General features: G+C 38.7%; 1 long non-coding RNA gene across 1 annotated transcript in view; it reads right to left on the bottom strand.

Moving 5' to 3' along the window:
- LOC120515634 overlaps positions 1-23,934 on the bottom strand; it is a 154,298-nt gene that overhangs the window by 128,466 nt on the left and 1,898 nt on the right. Inside the window, exon 2 of the long non-coding RNA XR_005630675.1 lies at positions 23,243-23,543. This is a non-coding gene — a long non-coding RNA (uncharacterized LOC120515634). The remainder of the gene's footprint in view (positions 1-23,242; positions 23,544-23,934) is intronic.

Here is a 23,934-nt window from a genome sequence, read left to right as displayed (position 1 = left end):
GGATTACATGACACAAGTAACATGATATTTTCTTTTTCACATCGTTTGCCGTTCTACAGCACTGGTCACCATTGGCTTGTGTTTTATCAGAAGCCTTTTTTTCTCCATTTTGCAGGTAAACCTGAGATTTAAAAAAAATCTGGGCCATCACTTCAGGTTACGTGAGGTAAGGAAAATATAAAAAATATAGCATATTCGGGTGATATTTTTTGAAGTATTGCATTTGCTGTAATTTGTGTTCAGGCCGCAGACTGGCATGACTAACTCCCTGTTGGTGTTGTTTGCTGCCCCTCTAATTTATGCAATGAGAAAACAAAAAGCATTCATTACAAAAATATTAAGAAAATGTACTTTTCTGACATTGGTGTAGAATAGTTATAAATTTACTGTGTATACATTACCATTATCTTTGCAGTTTTTTTTTTTATCACAGTGCAAATTTAATGAGTACAATTTTGTCATTAATATTTTATATGAATATCATTTTACAAGTAGCTTAGTGCTATCTTGGAAGAAAGCAATATGAAAATGGATTCAGTCACTGTTCTGTAATTATTCAATAATAACAACAAATGAGAAAAACAACGAGTATAAAGAAATGGACGTAAGCTCTTCCCTTAAATGGGACAGGCCGAGTCCAGCTGCCCGGTTGGTGATGTGATCTGAATGCAGCACAGAGGTGAGACGGCGATGTTCACACGTGTCTGTTGACGCCGATGAGAAGTACGGACCCCAACTCCAGCAAACACAGCTGGCAGCTTCTCGTGTCATCCTTCAATCCTACAAGTTTGTTCTGTCACTTTTGCGCCAGTCGCTGTTTATTGTTTGCTTCCTTTTAACAGCCCGGCCAAGACTGAGGCTAACTGTGAAGAGACATGACGGCCAGCGGTGAAAGGTGTCAACGTCCTGACGAGTTTATAGTTTTCCATTGGTTTTTGCCTACTTAAAAATAGAAAGGTCTGTTCTAGCAGCATTTAATAATTTAAATCTTCTCATTCTGTATTAAGATTGTGTATTTACAGCCACAAGCACATTCAGTTATAAACTTTGCACACCTGGCACATATTCAAAAAGCTATTAGAAGTTTATAATCAAACTAAAATTAAGAACTGGACAATCCCGTAAAAGTGTAAATAATGAAATCTATATTTAAGTGCTTTTATTTGCTTCATTGTATCTCACAGAAATTATTAAAAATATTTCCATCCAGAATGAATAAATTAAAATCAAATTTTATTTTTGTGCTAATTATTTTCCTAGACTCCTGAGGCCACAAAGCACAAGTTTTATCTTTCAAGCTGTTAAACGAACACCAACTGCTCGGTTGCTCAGGGGAATACCTAAAAATGCAGCTCTGGAGTGACCCGACTAAATATTAGCCATGTTTTAAGAGTGGGAAAGAGGGAAAGGGAGAGACCCTGGTGGTCATTACTCTGAAAGAAAAACATAAAAACTCATAGCCTTAAAGGCGGAACAGCAAAGGAGTTAAATCACAGGCGAAGTGAAAGTGGCCTGACATCAGATTTATTCAACTGTTTTCCTTTTTCTGGCAATTTAGTTTTGTTAAATTTGGACATTACAAATGTTCTAAATGTAATATACAAATTAAATATGCATTTTTTACATGTTTTAAATTATTATAAAAATAAAAACAACTTACTGCACATGAATGGACAGTGCAGGAAGTGACCGGCTAAGGTCAAGCAAGGAGCAGAAGTGCACTGTGAGGCTACTTGCAGCATATTTACTGCTTTAGCTTATTAAAAAAAATAATAGTCATTAAATGAAATGCCAAAAGTGTAGTGTCATTAAGCCAAGCTTATTACCACAAAACAGACAAGCATTTCAATCTAAGATGCTGTTAAAATCAAACTAATGCGGCACTTAAACACACGGGCCTCAAGTACTTCATACAACCCTGATACAAAAAATTAGACTGAAGCCTGAGTAAAAGCAGAAAAATTGCAGATTTTTTTTTAATATGTTGTATGTTATCATCACTATTTCAAACTTTGTGTATATTGTTTGGTAACAAAGAGTAAGAGAAAATGGCAGGCAAAGAGTAAAGTGACAAGGCTGCGCACAAAGTGAGCTGCTCGCCGGGTGATTTGCATTGAGGCTCGGCGTGGAAAGTCGGCAGAAATCTCGTATTTCACTCTCCTGCTCAGCACACGCTTCGTTTTCCTTCCATTTCACTTGCTCCAAGTTTTTCAAATGAACTTTTACTGTACTGTTATTTGTGTTGCTAGGAGGAAACGGTGGCATCTCAACCCTCTGCAGACCCCCAATTCATTTCACTCCCACCTCCCATCCTTTCACTCAGGCTTTACTAAAATGGACAGCCTGGAAACTCAAAAAGCTTTGACTCACTCGCGTCTTGTGCACCTCGCTAGATAGCACTGTGCTTTCTAACACAAACAGATGGCACTTTCATTTTAGGAGCGGGTACAGAGTGGGGCCACGGCCTGGTCAGAGCTGCTTCCTTTGGAGGAGTGCTTGTGCGATGCAAATAAGCAATTGGAGGTGCTTGCAGCAATTAAAAAGGAATAAAAATACGTAGACCACGGCCAGGAAGAACAGAAACTGAAGAGGCAACCGAAACGGGAGTAAAGGACTAAAAACAGCCCAAGCTTACTAAATACTGAAAATGAATATACAAACATTTAAATAGGGTTAGTTTGGGTGCAAGGAAAAGTTTATCCATAAATTCTCAATGGTGTTTTTGCAGCCATTTTGGTGGGCAACACGTGCAATCTTGATTGGCTTATAATGAGCTCCGTGCTTCTGATCAAAATCATGGGCACTGTAAGACACAGACCCCTCAAATGATGTGTGTGTATGCAGGTATGCACTTCATTTTCTTATCCCTGTCTGCAATTATTATAACATAATAAGTAAAATCAAAACAGCGATACGAAGGTTATCACAATATAACATGTACATCACAATAATAAGAGTGATAGTGAAAATAGTAATACTGTAGCAAAATGAGCATAGTTTTGATAACGACCAGCATCAACTGGAACAGTAGATGAAAAATGAATGTTTGGAAATAAAAATCATTATCATCATCATTATAATAACTAGTAGCAGCAGTAGTTACATTATTATGGCCTTGATAATAACCAGCATGACCAATGCTGGAGAAAATGGATATCTAATAATAACGACAATAATGAGTAGTAATAGTCAGAGCAGTTGTAGTAACAGCACTTTGGTGTGTTGAAGATAACTCAGCATAAACAGGCACGGAAAATGGATAATCTGGCCCAAAATTAATAGTAATATTTACCAACAGCTGTTGCTGTAATAATAGCATCAAAAATATAAAAACAACAATATTGTAGCAGTGACTGCACGCATTAGCAGGTGTATATTAAGATGACATAATAATAATAATAATAATAATCATAATAATACAACCATATTTTGTAACATGCTTATCCAGGGCAGGGTCACAGGGCACCTAAGGCCTATTCCAGCAGTCACGGAGCACAAGGCAGGATTAACACCTAATAATAATAATAATAATAACAATAGTAATAATAAAAACAAATTATTGTTATTGTTGTTATTATTATTGTTGTTATTTCTATTATAGAAATAATTACAATAAGAATAGTAAGAATAACAGTTGTAATCTCATTTTAATATGAAAATAATAGCTTCATTAATAGGAATGAAAAACTTGAGTTTTTGACAAGTAATAGTAATAATAATAAAAATAATAATAGTTGTAGTAATAGTTATGGTAGTAGGAGCAGTAGGAAAATTATCATAGTTTTGACAATAAACACCAATAACTAGAAAAAAAAGAATATTTGAATAGATTAATACTACTACTACTAATAATAATAATAAAAATAATAATATATTCATGTATACACATCACAGAAAACTGTCCTATGTCTTGGTCTAGGTAGCAATAGGACTATTCCAGGAAATAGTAATCATAATAAGAATAAGAAGAGCTTTGGTTTTCTGATAACAAAGACCCACACTAGTAAGTGCAGGTGGGAATGTTGTAATAATTATTATTATAAATATTATTACCAGCAGTAGTAATGGTTGTGGCCATCGTAAGCAGCAATATTTTAGGGCTGATAAGGACCACCACAGGCAGGTGTGGAAATGAATGAATGGTTTGACAATTAAATAATAACATTATTAGGACACTTTGCTCAGAAATAGCAACTTCATTCTGAAAGCTTCATATCCAAAGTCCTTTGCTTCTACTGATCTAACATCTCTGAGAATCCATGGGACGTACAAAAACGTCAGTTCACAAGCATATATTTTGCCCGAGTGGATTTTATTTTATTTTTTTAATTTATGAGTGCCACTGCTACTGGTCATTAAAGCCGGGTGACAAGTTTCTTGAGTTTAATCTCTAATTTTTTTTTTTTTTTTAACATAAATGACAAATGCATGAAGACAAACAGCAGGGCTTGCCACCCCAGTGCTAGCAAAGCGTCTCCAGTCTCGCGAAGGCCGTTTTTCACTGCGTCTTTCCCTCTTCTCCTTGGAGTTTTTCAGACCCTCCCAGATGGATCAGGTTACAGTGTTCAGGCTCACGTATCCCATTTTAGTTTTCTGGCGAGCCCCTTATCCTTTACATGCAAACCACTTCAACTGCAGGACACAATGCCATGCCATTAGCCTTTTAAATGTTCAAAACTGCGACACACACACACCTCACCTTCCATACTGGATTAAGCAGTCTGATAGTTCGATAGTGGCTGGATTGGAGCTGTAAGGCCGTGGTTTTTGTTTCTGCTTTGTCTGCACTATACGTATGATAAATGAAAAGCCTCGGATGATCTTAACCTTCCCTCACCTCTCAAACTGCTCTGCCTCGCTGGTACAGCATTGGCATGTACTGCCTGCCCAGACATTTTGGAAGGCACGTTCAACTTGGCTGCCATCTCCTCGGGGTGTTTCAATTGTCTAAATATACTTGCTTGTCAGCACTCTTGTCCTTCCTAAATTGTTACAAATCACATTCGGCAGTTGAATACAACTGTTTTTTTTCCCCTCTTTTCTTGATAAATATTATCAGCATGTCCCTGAAGCCATAAAATGTGCCCAGTCACTGTAATAAATAATAAGAGCCTTTTCATTTTGTTTGACACAATGGCACACTGCATAGCGTGAGAGCATCATGGAGTGTGGGGTGCCACCTTCGGCCTGCTCATGTTTGGGTTTTGTCTGCCCCAGTACTTCTGTGAGTTTGTCGATGACATGGCACGTAGTCCAGGGCAGATCTGAGTTGTCTGTCTTTTGTCTGAAAGAAAAGCCCCGGCTCTCCTCAAACCTGAATATGGCAAAGTGAGTAAAAAAATGGAAGTGCAGATGCCCATCAGTTTTAAGCATAACTCCGTAACTCTGTACAATAAAGAATGTGTACCTGGGGTTACAAAGCAGTGTTTCTTTGCATTAACTGGTTTATTTTCTTCTATTACAGATGGACTTCAGAAACCTATGGATGTGCACATTCAGTATAAAGTTAACTTAGTGTGGCTGCAGCTTTGTGAGGCACCAAAAATAAGAAGGACGCAGGCCGGGCCACTGGAAAACAGCACTGAAGAAAAAGAATGAGCCTCTACTCAATACACTATGAAAGAGCACATAAATCCAGCTTGATATTTGCAACTTGAAACTTAAGACGTGATTATATTATGTCAAGTCAAAACGAAAAATAACCAAGACAGAAGAAAGTGATCTGATCACGTTGTGATTAAGTGTTCATGGGTTTCGACAAAAGCAGCAGGGTGTTTGGGCGAAGCATTGCCTACCCCAACACCCTCGATGAGACACTGATAATTAGATGACGAGTGTGTCTGGGCAGAGCGGTGGGTCACGGGGACTGGGATTATGCGACGGGCCCGCCTGTGTCTTCTCATCGGGTCCATTTTTGGATGAATAGAATAAAGCTTTGGAATCGTAACTTAATTCTGGCTTAAACAAAAAACAGAAAAGGGTAATGCGAAATAATAAATAAATGTAAATGAATGAATGAATAATTCAGAACTTTTCTTTCTTTTGAATTTGCCTTGCTTTAAACTAATTCCAGTGAGTGTAGATTTATTTATTTACTTCCTTATCTACCTATTTATGTATTTATTTATTTAAAAAGCTTCTGTTAAAAGCCAAATTTCCCCCTGGGGACAAATAAAGTTCTATCTAATCAAATCTAATCTAATCAAAAAATGACTGCTTAAAATAAGCATAATCTGAACGTGTACTTCAAAATAACAGCATAAGGCTAAAAAAACAAAGCATAAGAAATACACGTTGTGGCAGCTTTATTAAAATGTAAAATGTGCCTGAATAAATGACACGGCCTAATATTTATGTGTCGTAACAAGAGAGCGGTATGGGGCACTGCAAAAGCAAAGCCGTGTCTACAATTCAATCGAGTAAAATCCAACAGATTGGTGTGTTTCCGTGCGGTCATCTTTAAAACGCACAGAGCGCAGCACTGAAACACATCATTTACGCGGCTGTCTGCGGACAAAGTGCCTGCCCTGAAGGAACCTCAAATGCATTGTGTTTTTTTTTTTCTTTTCATTTAGTAAAAGCACAAGAGTTCATATATTTCCAGGAAGATTTTGTTTTGGCTTTAACATGACCTTCAGACCAAGTTCACACTGTCTGAAGTTAAATCGAAACTAGAAGGCCCTGCTGTAAGTTTTGTGTGTAACGTGAACTCTTGTTGGCACTCCACACATTGTATACTGAGCTATGCTTTTTTGCTGGCACTAAACATTCCACATTTGTATCATTCTTAACAAAATACAAGAAATAATAAAAAATAACGTATGCTCATTTTAGGCCCCACAACAAGTACAATTTACGAATAAAACCTCTTAGCTGAAAAAGGGCCCTGATAGGCAATGATAAAGCAGCAAAAATGGATGACTAGACTCTTAAAAATAAAGGTGCCATACTGATTCTGCAGAGAGATGCCATAGCAGAACCATTTTTGGTTCCCAAAAGACCTGTCCACATGAAGGTTCCAGAAAGAACTTTTAATTATTTACATACATAACAAGCTCCATGCAGTAAATCCACAAATAGATGGCAACAGATTTGTGGAATACCAATGAGTCCCGATTTTCAAAGGACTGATGCTGCATACCACGTCACTGTAACAATAACAGGCAGTGCCAGTGTCCTGCCAAACACGAAAGATTTCAGCTGTTTTTTTTTCTACATATTTGGACGTTTATTCGAAGCACAAAGAACCGACTTCATACACAATGAAATGGTGTTTTTGTCAAGCAATGGTTCTACACGGAGCTACACCACCCAGTAAAGAACCATAAAATGTCATTAAAGCACCAGGACTTTTAATAAAGAGTGTACAATATGTCACTTAAATGGCATCCTAAACAAAGAGGTTTTCAGCGTTTGTTACTATTAACTTACACTGCCACCAGTTACTTCTCTTCTATTGAGCTATGCCTTGCTGCTTGCATTAAAGTTGACGTATCTGTTCTCCCTTTAGGTGTCTTTCCTAATAAAATATTATAATAAAAATATAGCATACTCTTTTTACCTTCACAATAAGAAGAGCACCTTTTAGGGCCCCGACAGACAGTGAAGAAAATCATGATAAAGCAGCAGAACATTAATGACTACAATATTTCACTTATATAGCGTCCTACCAAACACATTTTTGGCCTTCCTTACTCTTGACTTACACTGCCACCAGTTACCCGTCTTCCACTTGAATGCTACACACTTCCGCTATGGCGATAAATTACAGAAACAAGCCGACCTGAACAATTTATTTTCCTAAAACAAGGTGGTTTTTCTCAACATTATCCCAAATACGTTTGTGCGGGTTCAATAATGTGTTACGTTTAACTTTATTATGAGAATATAATCAGACTAAGGTCATATTTTCTGAACTTAAAACTAGAAGAAGCTTGTGCCATTTTTAAGTTTTGGATGTAACGTGGCGGTCTACATATTTTCTATTGAGCTACGTTTTGCTGCTTTCATTAAAGTTGGCATATTTGTTTTCCCTTCAAGTGGCTTTCCTAATAAAATAATATAATAAAAAAAATAGCATACTCATTATATCCTTCACAATAAGAACCCCTTATGAAGAACACCTTTTAGGGTCCTGACAGGCAATGGTGAAATACATGATAAAGCAGCAGAACATTAATGACCATAATATTTCACGTATATGGCGTCCTAACGAACACATTTTCACGATGTGATTCCCTGTCTTTCTTACTCTTAACTTACTCTGCCACCAGCTACCCGTCTTCAGCTCGAATACCACACACTTCCATCATGCCAGTAAAAGACTGAAACAAGCCAACCTGAAGAATTTATTTTTCTAAAACAACGTATCCCAAATACATTTGTGTGGGTTCAATAATGTGTTAAGTTTAGCTTTATTATAATAATATAATCAGACTAAGGTCAAATCGTCTGAACTTAAAACTAGAAGAAGCTTGTGCCATGTCTAAGTTTTGAGTGTAACGTGAATTCCTGTTGGTGGTCCACATGTTTTCTATTGAGCTACGTTTTGCTGCTTTCATTAAAGTTGACATATTTGTTCTCCCTTTAGGTGGCTTTCCTAATAAAATAATATAATAACATATTTTCACAATGTGATTCCTTGTCTTTCTTACTCTTACCTCACTCTGCCGCCAGTTACCTGTCTTCTACTTGAATGCCACACACTTCCATCATGCCAGTAAAAGACTGGAACAAGCCGACCTGAAGAATTTATTTTTCTAAAACAAGGTGAATATTCTGGCCATTATCCCAAATAAGTTTGTGTGGGTTCAATAATGTGTTAAGTCTAACTTTATTATAACATTATAATCAGACTAAGGTCAAATCATTTGAAATTAAAAACTAGAAGAGGCTGGTGCCGTGCTTAAAGTTTTGGGTGTAACGTGAATTCACGTTGGTGGTCCACAGATTTTCTATCGAGCTTCGCCTTGCAGCTTCTATTAAAGTTGTCACATTTGTTGTCCCTTCAGATGAACAAATTTTATAAAAGTAGAAATACTCAGTGTATCCTCTATAATAAATGCTATTTATGAATAACACCTTTTAGGGACCTGACAGACAATGGTGCAATACATGATAAGGCAGCAAAACACTAATGACTACAACATTTCACTTACAGTATATAGCGTCCTAACAAACACATTTACACGACGTGATTCTCTGTCTTTCTTACTCTTACCTCACTCTTCTACCAGCTACTCATCTTCTACTCGAATACCACACACTTCCACCATGCCAGTAAAAGATTGAAACAAGCTGACCTGAAGAATTTATTTTCCTAAAACAAGGTGACTTTTCTGGCTATTATTCCAAAATACGTTTGTGTGGGTTCAATAATGTGTTAAGTCTAATTTTATTTTAACAATATAATCAGACTAAGGTCAAATCATCTGAAATTAAAACTAGAAGAGGCTTGTTATGTTTAAGTTATGGGTGTAATGTGAATTCCTGTTTGAGGTCCACATATTTTCTTTTGAGCTACATCTTGCTGCTTTCATTAAAGTTGGCATATTGTTCTCCCTTTAGGTGGCTTTCCTAATAAAATAATATAATAAAATATTTTCACAATGTGATTCCCTGTCTTCCTTACTCATCACTGACACTGCTGCCAGTTTTTCACACATAGTATATAGCTTCCTAACAAACACGTTTTCATGACGTGATCCCGTCTTTCTTACTCTTACCTCACTCTGCTTCCAGTTACCCGTCTTCAACTTGAATGCCACACACTTCCATCATGCCAGTAAAAGACTGAAATAAGCCGACCTGAAGAATTTATTTTTCTAAAAGAAGGTGATTTTTCCTCACCATTATCCCAAAGTGGATTGTGTGGGTTAAATAATATTTTAAGTTTCACTTAATTATTATAATATAATCAGACTAAGGTCAAATCGTCTGAACTTAAAAACTAGAAGAAGCTGGTGCCGTGTTTAAAGTTTTTGGGTGTAACGTGAATTCATGTTGGTGGTCTACAGATTTTCTGTCGAGCTACGTCTTGCTGCTTGTATTGAAGTTGACACCTTTGTTTTCCCATCAGGTGAACAAATTTTACAAAAGTAGAAATACTCAATGTATCCTCCATAATAAATGCTATTTATGAGTAACACCTTTTAGGGACCTGACATACAATGGTGCAATACATGATAAAGCAGCAGAACCTTAATGGCCATAATATTTCACTTACAGTATACAGCGTCCTAACAAACACGTTTTCACGATGTGATACCCTGTCTTTCTTCCACTTATGTTACTCTGCTTCCAGTTACCTGTCTTCAACTTGAATGCCACACACTTCCATCATGCCAGTAAAACACTGAAACAAGCCGACCTGAAGAATTAATTTCCCTAAAACAAGGTGACTTTTCTGGCCATTATTCCAAATACGTTTGTGCGGGTTCAATTATGTGTTAAGTGTAATTTTATTTTAACAATATAATCAGACTATTTATTTTTTATTTTTTCGTAACTAGCTGGTTTTTCTCACCACAATCCTGAATCCTGTGGGTTCGAGAATGGATGAGTAATGCGATAATTCTAACTTCATCATAATAATAATCAGACAATTAAAACAAAAAAAATTCATAGTTTTATTTAGTGTATTCTCTTTATTAAGGTTGCGTTAATATAAAAGTAACTTCATCTGGACCACAAGTTTTTGGTTCCATACTCTCAATGACATGTGAGTGCCAGGATGAGAAACCCTGTTGACAGCATATAGGAATTCACAGGATTTGAAAAAGTTCACAAGCTTAATGACTTAAACCAACAGGTCATTAAAGGCTTTTAAATAACCGTGAAAGACTCTGGTGGAGGAGTGCGCTCTCCAATTTTGGGCACAAATGTTCTAAAAGTGTTATCATCCCACATAAATATACCGTTAACACAAACGCCTCATGTAAGTGAAGCTGGTGAGGAGAGGTAGATGGGCTAATACACCGTCAAATTGTAAATTAAAGTGGCAGTGCCATCGAGCGCCTTAGAAATTAACACTACAAGCGAACTTTTTGATTTATACCCGAGCTGTTGGAAAGATGACCTCGTTTTTTTCGAAAACTGCCTCAGCCCATCAGGATCGGTTTTGAAAAACTGCATTTCATTTCTTATTTGTTTATTTTGTATTCTTTTGATCTGAGAAATAATTGATTTTTGAAAATGACACGTTAAAAGGGTGTGCACACTTATGCAACCAGTTTTCATTTTCAAGCATTTTTTTCCAAAAACTCATTCACCTAAGTAAGCTAAATACAAAAGCTTATTCTTGCCACCCAAAAAAATGATACGATTTCACAAAAGTATTGCTTTAATGTGCAAAAATGATTACATTTTGCAATAATGATTGCACTTTTTCACAAATAACGGCATTATTTTGCAATAATTACTGCATTAGTCTGTAATAGTTGTTGCGTTTTAATGCAAAAGTGGATCGCTAACACGCATGCTCAGGCCATCTAGTTACTGCCATTGAGGAAGTGGTTAAGTATGAGCGTAGCGTGCAATCAAGTGAGTAGAATCGAAAAGATCTTATATTCATATACATTTAATCCTGCATGTCAGTTAAATTTTTCCCAGTTTAGGATCACAGAGAGCCAGCGATTATCACAGCAGCACGAAGTAAACATGGTGGACGGTACACTGGACCTGTGTAACCAGTCACAAAAGAGTGTGCCGCATACAATCAAGTAACATACACCTATGAATAAAATGCCTGTCTAGCATTAATCCACTTATGTGCAAACTGATATTTTGAAACAGTGCGATCTGATGGTGTGGCAGCTAGTGTTCAGACCTCAACTGTTTGGTGCCACGTGTTGGGAATAGAAAGAGTATACAGATGTGATTTACTTCACAGTAAACATATTTTGTTAATTGAGTAATATTACGGACACATCCCCAGGTAAACGCACTCACTAATACTATTAAGCCCACAAATTCACAGGGAGAACATGCAAGCGTTCTGTGAGTGAAGTAGGGATGTTAGCTCTGTGTTATTACTGTACCTATGTTAAAATAATGAAAATTGAGTACATTTTAATGTGATTAAAATTAAATGTATGCCTGTAACTTTTGTTCAGGTCTTGTCACTTGATTGCAAGCTACACATGTGCTTAATCTCTCCGTCAAAAGCTCAATTAGATGACAGAATCGTGTACACGCACAATGATAATGGCAGAAGCAGGCAAGATCTTTGCAAAGTAACAACATAATTATTGCAGAATAATGCAGTGATGTTCTGAAATAAAACAATACTTTTGTGCAATAATGAAATACTTTTGCAAAATAATGTAATCATATTTTTTTTTCTGAGTGGAGGGAAGATTCCGTAAAATATTCTCAATCGTAAGAATTTATTACAGGTATAAAAATGTGTGACATGATGTCTAACCTACAATAATGTAGAGGATCCTCTATTTCTAATTATGTTGCTACAGGGTGACATGGTGGCTCTTCACAGATCCTGTGCTTGAATTTCACATGCAGTTGCTTATCTGTGAAGACCCTCCCTGTTCTCCCTGTATCTACTTGGTACATAATGCATATTTACAGGCATGCTAAACTCTAAGTCAAGCTAAGGCCTGACGTCATTGCAAGAACATTTTTGTCCCCATAATAAAAAGTAAAAACTTGAAAAATGATTACTTTTAAGGACATACAACAGCAAAAAATTTATTTCCTGCACAGCCCAAAGAATCCCTTAGTAGGCTTTAACAGGGCCTGTTTTTTTACATTTCCCCCAGCCTTGACTCCTTAAGAAGACAAGAAAAAAAAAAAAACATTGTAAGGGAATACAAATGGAAGAAATCTTGGGAAAGGTAATTCAGAGAGAGCCAAACACCCCCACCATCCAGGTAGGTTGTGCATGCAATGGGTGTAACAAAATGGGATGCCCGTACAATACACAAAACATGACACAAGTAAGTCTTCTCACAGAGCCAGAGGGTCACCCTATCACGGCCACTTCACTAACACAATACAATACAGTATTTACGATTCCAAATTGCCCCCCGTTTGTGTAAATGGGCTATGCCCCCTTTATGTACTGGACATACTGTCGGGATAGCATTCTGTTCCCCCAAGACTCTAAAGTTGGAATAAGAAAATTGTTAAGTGTGTACCTCTCGTTTTATTATAAAGAATTAATGACTTTTAGTCCTGTTTTACACTGTATAAAAATATTCCAGAACAGTTTTTAAATTCGATCTTAAGTTCTAAATTGAAAGAGTGAGTCTTCACTCACAACCAGTCTACTTCTACAGACAGAGGCGCTACAAGATCACAAGCCTTTACAGCAGTCAAAAATCTAGCTGTCGCATTCTGAACACAATAGAGGCCACTAACAGTATATTAGTGGGGATGTGGCAGTCGAGAAAGAAGGAAAGCACGAGCAGCCCATACGGCAGGTACTTCAAGGAAAAAATGGATGCAATTGAATCATTTTATCGAGATGAAACAATGCAACTTTAAGCGTATCGCTTTTAAACTCAAAGACGTATCTATTAGATCACCTAACCTCTGAACAGAGCTTCACCTGATCTGTCCTCTGGGCTCAGTGAGTGTATGGCAGCTTTGTTCAAATGTTGGAGCCATGAAAAAAAAATCACATTTATACCTGGAAAAGGTTATTTAAACAATAATGTAACACGGTATACACGTGGCCGGGAATTAACTCTGATCTGTAGAAAATGCCATTTTGGTTACGTTTTAAAAAGGGAGAACAAGAAAATGAGGACCACTGTGACTACTGTGCGCACAAAATAACTGGATCAATAGTTTATAAAAAAGAATAAAAGGATAGATAGATAGATAGATAGATAGATAGATAGATAGATAGATAGATAGATAGATAGAAAAAGGCACCATATTAAATAAGGATAGATAGATAGATAGATAGATAGATAGATAGAAAAAGGCACCTTATTAAATAAGGATAGATAGATAGATAGATAGATAGATAGATAGATAGATAGATAGATAGATAGATAGATAGATAGAAAAGGCACTATATGATAGATAGATAGATGGAGCTTTGTGGAACTGGGAATATGGAGCAATGCATGAAAACAGAAGAACACAGATGCTGCCGGTTGGCACTTGTATGTACAGGGGTGGGGTTTCCATTAAAAATCAGGCATTGTGACTGAATGGAAAGAAAGAAAGAAAGAAAGAAAGAAAGAAAGAAAGAAAGAAAGAAAGAAAGAAAGAAAGAAAGATTTGTCATTTAGGTTAACTTCTATCAAAACATAGACAGAATGACATTTTCAAACACCCCATTTCTTCAGATCTTATTATTCCTATAAATTAGTCCATTTTCCAAACATGTGTTTCTTTCTTTAATAATAATAATAATAATTGTGTTTCTTTTTATAATAATAATAATAATAATGCATTTTATTTATATAGTGTCTTAATATACCTTTACCTTACTAGCTTATAAGTTGCCAAAGCCTATCCCAACAGCATTAGGTGCCAGGCATGGACAAAATGCCAGCGCACAGTAGGGTGCCATCAAACACCTCAGGCCCCTACCACACACACACACACACACACAGGGGTGTCAAATGTGGACTTTACTGCCTTTCAGGATGCAGAAGGACACTGATGTGCATGCAGCATCTCATGTGGACGCAATCTGTGTCCAGGATTGAATTTTGGGTCTTTGAAGCGATCAGGCAGGAGTGCCACCATGCTGCCCACTTATTATTGTGTTATTCAGTGCATTTGATAGTCAGGGCTCAAAGAATGACAGACAGCATCAGTGACATCTACTTTTCAACTTCCCCGATCGTAAGACCACCCTGCCCTCAACCTTTTCTAACTGCCCAACTGATTACCAGTCCACACACACACAAGCCAAGCTTTATTACGTTCCTCAAGCCTGAAACATTCAACAACGTCCCCCTCTTCTGATTGCTATTTGCTGATTGCTTTTTTTCTTTTTTATTAGCACTGTGAAGGGATTGGTTATTAGGAATTCTGATGTGAAGTTCTGATGTGAGGTTCACAGCTGGCATGACGTCAGTCTAGTAATTGTAACGTTACACCCTGATGCCCACCCTGTCTGTGTGCTCCGGACAGCTACTACACACTGGTCACTTCATTCATCGATTTCTTCCCCTCCTCTGCTTTGTCTGTCTGGTTCATCAGCTTTTCATTTAATCATGGCATTTCAGATAGCAAACATGATTTTAGGCATGCCAGCCTGAAATTTAAAATAGAAAATATCAAAATTGAACTTTTCTTTCTTTTTTTTTTACATAATTTGCATATCATTTAAGCGGAAAATCATACTGATTTGCCATTCACTTATGCAGCAAAAATTGTAGCTCATCGAAAGAAAGCAAGAGTTCACAAACACAAAAGCTCCATAATTTAAGCTACAATTAGACGTCATTATCTGCTCTTTTGCAGCGTGCTGCGTGTCTGTCTGGGTATGAAGTCGACGAGACCGTGAAGCAGTCTAGAGTTCACCATCCTTAACCAGCATCAGCATATCTAGAAAAAGAGAGGCTTCTAGACGCCTAAACCTTCCCAGAACCGAGTTGTACCATTCCATTATCTGCACTTTGGATGGACGCGGTTAGCTGGTTAAGCCACTCGGAGGGCAACACATTGTAAAGAGATGACAGCTAATCCAGATAAACCCGCCAGTCAGTCAGGACATAATCTCTAAACAGCCAGACAATAACAGATTCAACTTGATAAACCTGCAGCTTGCAAGGATTACTACTGCTTTAAAGCTGGAATAATGCATATTTACAGGGATGGTGAACTCACAGTCAAACTACAGCCTCAAGTCACTGCAACAGAATTTTGGCCAACATTCAATAAGAAAAAATAGAAAAATGATTACTCCAAAGGATATGTCCTTTGCACGACAGACAAAAAAACTACTTTCCAAAAAAAAAAAAAAAACTGACACAGCGTTTAACTAAATTATTATTTTTAGGAAAAGTCTTTACAAAGCATACACTAAAAGCCTGAATCTAATATCTCAGGCACACACACACACCCCTGACGTAAAGCCATAAAGCAGTCATTTACTCGTGTCGACACACGCCGATGAGTCTCTGCCTCAAGTCTCAACACGGGGCTCGGCCAACTCTATTTATTTAGAACTTTTATGGGGTTTTTTGGGCAAAGTAACAAACCTCTACGATAAAAAAAGGAACACAAGGATAGGAATAACGTGTCTATCCAGCAGACTATTAGAAGATGGATTTAAAATTGTAGTTTGTAGTTGGGGGTGCTCACCACCCAAAACACCCTAAACTGTGCAGTCCAGACGCCTCTAAAAATATCTTCTAAAGCTTGATAAGGTGTAGGGAGGGTGAACACCGCCACACGTGGAATTTCTGGAATCTGAAACACTTAACTTTATGATCATTTCTACATGTGCTGTTACATTTGTTTGGAATCGAGTCATTATGTTTCCAACTGCACTGCAGAGGCCCCCTCAAGAACTACATGTGCAGCTACAGACGTTTGTGGAGGAAGCTGTGCACGTCTGCCGTGGACTTTTATATTTTTTATGATTTGGTGGCTAATATTGGTAAATCTGCACAGAGTTCTGCAGCTGCCCATTGAGCACACTGCTCTGTGAGATAAGTTGATTACTGCTGAAGTTATATAAATGTACCCTTTATGCAATATACACTATTATTTTAAAAATATGGATTATTATTAGTGGCAGATAATATCATTGTAAATTATGTAACCATTTTGAATTGTTCAGACTGTGCAGTACATCAAGGAGCTGCACAGGCGTGAATGATATACAGTATATCGGAATAAATGTAATGAAAGTGAAGTGAGTGGAATTAACTGCAGGGCGGCGCAGTGCTTTGGTGGTTAGCACTTCCACTTCACACCTTCAGGGATTGGGGTTCAGTTCCTGATAGAATATTGAGGATAAGATCTCACCAACTAACTGCTCAGATGGACTATCAGGAGCTCTTTGGGTTATGCATGGTTATAAATCTGTTACGAGCCTAAATAAATAAAGGTTTGTTCTGGGACTTTCATGTAAGTTGGTTGTTTTGAGATCTAAAAATGGTTCCCCTAATGGAAGAAGAAGCTTTACAGTATTTGATCTGAACCCCGCCTGCACTCTTAGTAATCCTGGTTCTGTAATGGCATTTTACGGTTCTTTATTGGTTTGTGTGGTTCCTCACAGAGCCACTGCCTGACAAAGCACCATTTCATTCTGGGAAGGGTTTTCGGCATATGATGTTGATTGTTTTTTGCTCAGAAAAACTTCCTAATATGTAGAGAAAAATAAATCTGCAATCTTTGATGTATGGTGGGCTACGTAGCAGGACCCTAACTGATTAAGAATACTTGAACTTAGCCTGTGTTTTCAAATCACGGCCCACTTGTATTTCACAAATCCGTCGCCATCTATTTGTGGTTATTTACAATGTTTACAGATCCAGATAAATGAAAGTTCCAGACTATCATGTGGGATGGATCTACTGGAAACCAAAAATAATCCAAACGGCATCGCCCTGAAGAACGCCTGGTGGAAACAGGACACCCACCAATCTGTGGGCCCCTCATCTGTGCACCCACCCGCACTAGGCTAGTTTACAGACCCCAGTGAATGCGAACTGCATGTCTTTGGAGATTTACATTTATTTGCTTATCCAAAGCAACTTACAAAAGAGGTCAACATAATTGAGGAAACGTCAGTCTGGGAACAAGTGTTACAGAACGAGGGTACAAAACTGATCATTACAAGTGAGGAGCTCAGAACAAAATACAAGCGAGTTACACGTTCTTGTTTACAAGAGTGTGGTGTGAGTGAGGAGGTGTGTGTGGGTACGCTGAGGTACCCAGTGCTACACTCTTCAAAGCCGTGATTCCTCAGTGGCACCGTATTGGGTTTCGGGAGTCCATGTGAAGCCCCTGCTTTACAAAAAATCGTTTTCAGTCTTAGAATATCAATTTGGTTCTTTGGACTCTGAGATGGTCCCAATTATTTGGACAAAACAAAAATCTTTAATGCGTAGTGTACACTCTTAAAAATGAAGGTGCCAAGGGGGTTCTTCTAAGCTAAGCTTTGCAGTAGGGGAACCATTTTTGATTCCCAAAAAGAAGGTTCCAGAAAGAACTTTGATTTATTTAGATCTGTAACGCATTTAATATATTGCCATGACGAGACGATCAGAGATTTGTGAAATTCCCATAGGTTCTCACTGCACACATTAACACGGGCTATGGCGGGGTTTTACTGCTCTGTAGTGTCCTGTTAGGTAGCCTGCCATACACTAAAGATGTCCGCATATTAGGAATATTTTTAAAGGCCGCAGATCCAATTTCATTTGCAAAGATCCTTTCCTGGAATTAAATGGTTCTCTGCCTCACATTAATTCTACGAGGAACCACACAATCCAGTAAAATGACATTTTGGACCCAGGATTGTTAAGAATGTAGGCTGCCTAGCAGGACACAAACAGGTGAAGTCAACCTGACCGGAGCCTGCATTATCATATAAATAAAATAGAAATATCTGTCAGCATCATTTGATGGCTATTTATGGAAACTGTAACAGGTCTAAATAAAGTGAGAAGTCAAGCAGAATGATACCTTCTATTGGCTTACTAAAACGATTACAATATGCAAGCTTTCGAGGCAACTCAGGTCCCTTCTTCAGGTTAGTTTGTAATTGATTGTTCCCTGAAGAAGGGGCCTGAGTTGCCTCGAAAGCTTGCATATTGTAATCGTTTTAATAAGCCAATAGAAGGTATCATTCTGTTTGACTTCTCAATACACTCATAATGCCTAACATGGTACAACACCCTACTACTACAGGTCTAAATAAATAAAAGTTCTTTCTGGAACTTTCATGGGGACGGTTCTTTTGGGAACCCCCTGTGCTATCGCCCTGAAGAATCACTAAGGCGCCTTTATGTTTCTGATTGTGGCTCTATATAGATCTTGACTGTCTGACAACGCAATAACAGGCTTCTGAATATAAAAGAAACTGAATGCACGGAGGCTGATCTCGGACTAAACTAAACTATTCCTGCGTGTCTACCCTGAGATGGGCTTCAGCTCCATTGCTGTCAAAGCACAACTAAGCTGCCTACAAACTCATCCATTTTCTAAATCTGTGTCCTGTGCAGGATTGTGGGCAAGATGGAGGAACCTATTTCAGCAGGCAGAAGTTACAAGGCAGGAATGATCTCTGGATAAGGTGCCAGTCCATCGCATGGTGAACACACGGACGAGGACGTTTACTGCTGCCAGTCCACCTACCTTCCATGTCTTTGGACGGTAGCAGGAAACTCGCACGGACATGGGGAGAACCTTGGCCTCCTTCTTGCGAAGCAGCACCATCACTACTGTGTCACCATCCCACCCTTGCACACAACCCCATTATAAATAAAAGTTGGTTCAGAAATGGCATTGTTGTAACTGAAGTGAGGCTTTCATTATTTTTACTAGCAGGAGTAATTTGATTAGTTTGCCTATGCTTACATAATTTGAGTAAAACTATGAACATTCAAGCATTCATTTTCCCAACAAGCATCTTCCAATATAAGTAATTCAGGAATTTGAAGGAATAAATCAGTCAAAGAGTGAGTAAGGCACCGTTAGACACAAACCCACCCTTACTCACAGTAGGCCAACAGACAGCCTTTGGGTCACCCAGCCTTTTTATCGACAAGCCATAATGCATCATGGGGGTTGGGGTGGAGCCTGTTCTAGCAGCATCCGGCACAAGACGGGAACCAACCGGAAACAGGACACCCATCCAACTGTGGGCACCTCGGGCACACACCCGCACTAGGCCTTGTTCACAGACCCCGTGAATGCGACCTGCATGTCTTTGGAAATTTACATTTATTTGCTTATCCAAAGCGACTCACAAAATAGGTCAACATAATCGAGGAAATGTCCGTCTGGGGGACTGTTTGAGAACAAGTGTTACAAGATGAGAGTACAAAATTGATCATTACAATTGAGGAGCTCAGATCAAAATACAAGCGAGTCACACATTCTGCCTTACAAGCTAATATCGGCCTACAAACGCTTCTCAAACACATTGAGGGAGTCCGAATTTCGAATGGAGGTGAGCAGCTTGTCCCACCAGCCAGGAGCTATGGATAGTCTGGATTGAGATTTGATGCAGCGTGGAGGGGATGGGGGGAGAAGAACCCTGCAGGTATGGAGAGAAACAAGCAAATCCACACACAGGGCAGCTTTGAACCCAAGTCATTGAATTGGTCACACAGCAGTGCCTCCCAAACAAGTAGAACAGAGAATACAAATACTTCTTAAAATGAATGACAGGGTTTCAGACACTGAGATTATGATATGAGTTAAAAAAAGAGGACCCGGAAATTTAAAAAATGTGCCTACTCTCCTAAAAATAAAGGTGCCAAAGTGGCTCTTCAGAGCGATGCCAGAGGGGAACCATTTTGGGCTCCTGAACTAACCTTCTGTTGTTTAGATCCATAACAGGCTCCATACATTACCATTAAGCTGAGAAACACCAACGGGCTCGTTATTTTTAAAGAGCTTACTTGCTGCATATAATTACATTAAGTACAGGTTTTCTTGATCTTTTATATCCTGCTAGGTATCCTTCTATATATTTAAAGATTTCTCTTTTACCCACGTGTTCGGAAAAGCCCAAAGAACCAATGTGATAAGCAAAGAATCCTTCCCAAAATGAAGTCATTATTTATCTAACAATGGTTGTAAGTAGGAACCGCACAATCCAGTAAAATGCCATTTCAGAACCATTATTTTTAAGAGACTATCATTTTTTTTTTATTGTCGCAAATAAGTTTGAACTTCCGTTACTTTTTTCCTATTGTATGCCCTGCTTAGTAGAGATTTTCTTTCTTTTTTTTCGCAAAATATTATACGCAGCGATTAAACGACGCCAAACGACTACACCCAATGAATGTCGCACCCACATTTCCGCCACGTTTCAAGCAAAAACACTTCATGGAAAAGAAAAGAAGCATCCCATAAAGTAATTCCAAACTGGAAAAAAAAAAAAACACAAGCACAGATTTAGATTTCATTTTTAAGATGTCATATTTATCATAAATTTGGAATATGCGACTGCGACAGTGCGTGTATGCGGGCGAGGCGCGAATGAAGCACAGAGCAAGAGAAAAAATCGAACTTCCAAAATTACAGCAAAAAAAAAAAAGGTGGTCAAAACCGAAACAGAACGAGACCCCCAGGGTCTTTCAGGCACATCAATTGGTCGGCCTTTAAAACCTGTGGAACCTATCCGAGTACCGTTACTTGTGGATGTCACCGGATTGAAGAGATCATCTCCAAGGCAAAACGGGAATGCGGTGTGCCTGCCCGGGTGGCTGTGTGTTTTGTGCAGAGAAAAACAAGAAAAGGACGGGGCGGCAAATAAACGAAACACATTCCCCAAAATCGGACATTCTGCTGACTCCTACTACTACTCCAAGGATCTTGATCCCTGCAACACGCTCTCCATTTAGATTCTTATGTCATTTGAGCAATACAAGGAGTGAAAGCCAATGCCAGAATCCAGCAAACAAGCTGAAAGGCACCTAAAAAATAAATTAATGTCTATAATCCTCACTGGAACTCATAAAGCTATTCCCTTTGAAGCAAGTCCAGGGGCTTTGCTTATTACAGTTTGAAGGACTCCCTGGTGGAAATCAAATCCTATAGCGCTCCGTTAACATCATAAAAGATTCGTTGGGTATGGAAAAAATAATTCCGGGTGGGACAGATTGTAAAACATAAGATTTAGTTTGGATTTTCAAAATGAGCCCTATTAGATTCAACTAAATCCCAAAAATAAAAAATGCAGTTTATTATTGAATGTTATAAACACGGGCATCTAATTACGCTGCGGCGCAAACTGCCCTACTACATCTCATTTTTAATTCAACTAAATTCAGTAGCATGCTGTTTAAAATACACTTACAACTAACACTCGCCGCGCCGTAATCCTAAATAATGTTAAAATGTAATATTCAGCTGTTTCTTATGCGTGTATCCATTACACGGCGGTGCTGAGCCGGCAGCAACAACTAAACGCATGGCCAGACCCAGCCCTGCCCGGGACGCCACATCACATATCCCAGCTGGAAGATCTGCAGCCATTAATCAAGTGGACAGAATGTGTTTGGAGCAAACTGGAGAAAGAAGAGCCCACGCAAAGGGCATCCACAGTCACTCAGAGAGCCCCCCGGTCGGGAATCAAACAAGACCTAATCGTAATTAAATTTAATATTGCATTGTGTGTAATTCACCAATCTGTTTTACTCTCAGCCTTCCAAGCATAAGCAAGTGAAACCATTCGTGTTTCGAATAGCATTAAACTTGACTACACTTTAAGAATGCTGTGGACACTTTCAAATACATAAAAAGTGTACGCAAAACGTTAGGGCATTGGAACAAATCGGTACTAAAGTGCGCGCTATAATGCAAAAAAATGCCGCACAGCTTCCCGCACCCTAATCTAAGATGACTGTGCCTCCTGTTTCAAAAGTCCCATCCTGAACAGAAAAAAAACGTTAAACAGATGATGTTGTAGTGTCTGGAATCCGATTGGCTATTGATGACATCACCGCAACGGCAAACTGGTCGAATCTTTAATGGGGATTGGGTGGGCGGTCGGATGAGGGGCTACATACCCGTTGTTCTAACTGCAACAAATTCACTTGGGAAATCTAACGGCAACCAATCCCCACTGTGTAACTGGCGTTAACAGCCCACCAGCCCCCTATTTCCACCGCGTCACTGCGGGGCTCCATAAGATCACGGACACTGACGCTGTCCAGCTCCGGCACTGCTGAACCTGCCGGTGTGCCTTTCTTTTTAACAAGTGAAGCTTATAAAGTGGCAATGCGCACCAAAAATACTCGAAAAGCGTTGGTTTTCTGCACAATCCAGCTTTACACAGGTGGCACGTGTGGTTTGTCCAGCCTTGTTTGGAAAAAGAACAGCAAATGGTTAACCAGGGCTCGCTTAGGCGAAGCAACGCAAATGCCACGATTTTACTGAATGAAGTCCTAGCAAGTGCGGGAGGCGTCAGTTACATCACGGCTACGAGGCTGAACACCGACAGCGAGCAGTCTGCACATTTATTTGTTTCTGCTTTACGCGAGGCTTCAGCAAAGGAAGTGCAGAGAACTCGACCGAGGATGGCAGAATCCATTATGTAATGCTGCATTAATATGACATAAACACCTACCTAATGTGAACAAGTAAACGATCCAAAGCAGAAAATCAACATCCCAGTGCTTGATTATTATCAACACGTTCAGACTTAAAAAGGAAGAGGCTGTAATCCAATGGAACATCCGGCGTTTCCATAAATTGTATTCCTGTTTCTTGTGACCAGTGAGAAGACCGCTTTGAATCCATCCATGTCCTGCGTATACGTAGCAAGCAGGTCATAAAATAGGCATCACTTTCCATAAATCCGTCAAGTTTATAGTATGTTCCTGCGGAGAATGAGTGGGATATCCACTTTTTGAAACGTGATAGACCACCTGTACAAGAAATAAGAAACCAGATCACTATAGATAGATAGATAGATAGATAGATAGATAGATAGATAGATAGATAGATAGATAGATAGATATCACAGTTGAGTAGGATTTTATAACCCGGCACACAATGTAGGCGATTCTTTACAGCGCATCACGCTGTGCACGGCACGCACTTCCCGAGAACGGAGCCAGTTTCTCGGTATCCCACGCCGACAGTTATTAGTCACTAGAGGTTACTTCCTGTGATTTATAATGCATTTTCAAGAATCCCCGTTAAGCGGGAGGAATGATTTAAGTCCCAGCCCTTTTATTTATATCTTTATGTGTGTGTTCAGATTGCAATCGCAATGCAATCTCTTTACCTATCCACACCTTTAATGATCCTGTGTAG

The sequence above is a fragment of the Polypterus senegalus genome, chromosome 15 (assembly GCF_016835505.1).
Source record: "Polypterus senegalus isolate Bchr_013 chromosome 15, ASM1683550v1, whole genome shotgun sequence".
Lineage (NCBI taxonomy): Eukaryota > Metazoa > Chordata > Cladistia > Polypteriformes > Polypteridae > Polypterus > Polypterus senegalus.
Note: the sequence above shows the minus strand (reverse complement) of the source record. Positions and strands in the feature narration are given on the sequence as shown.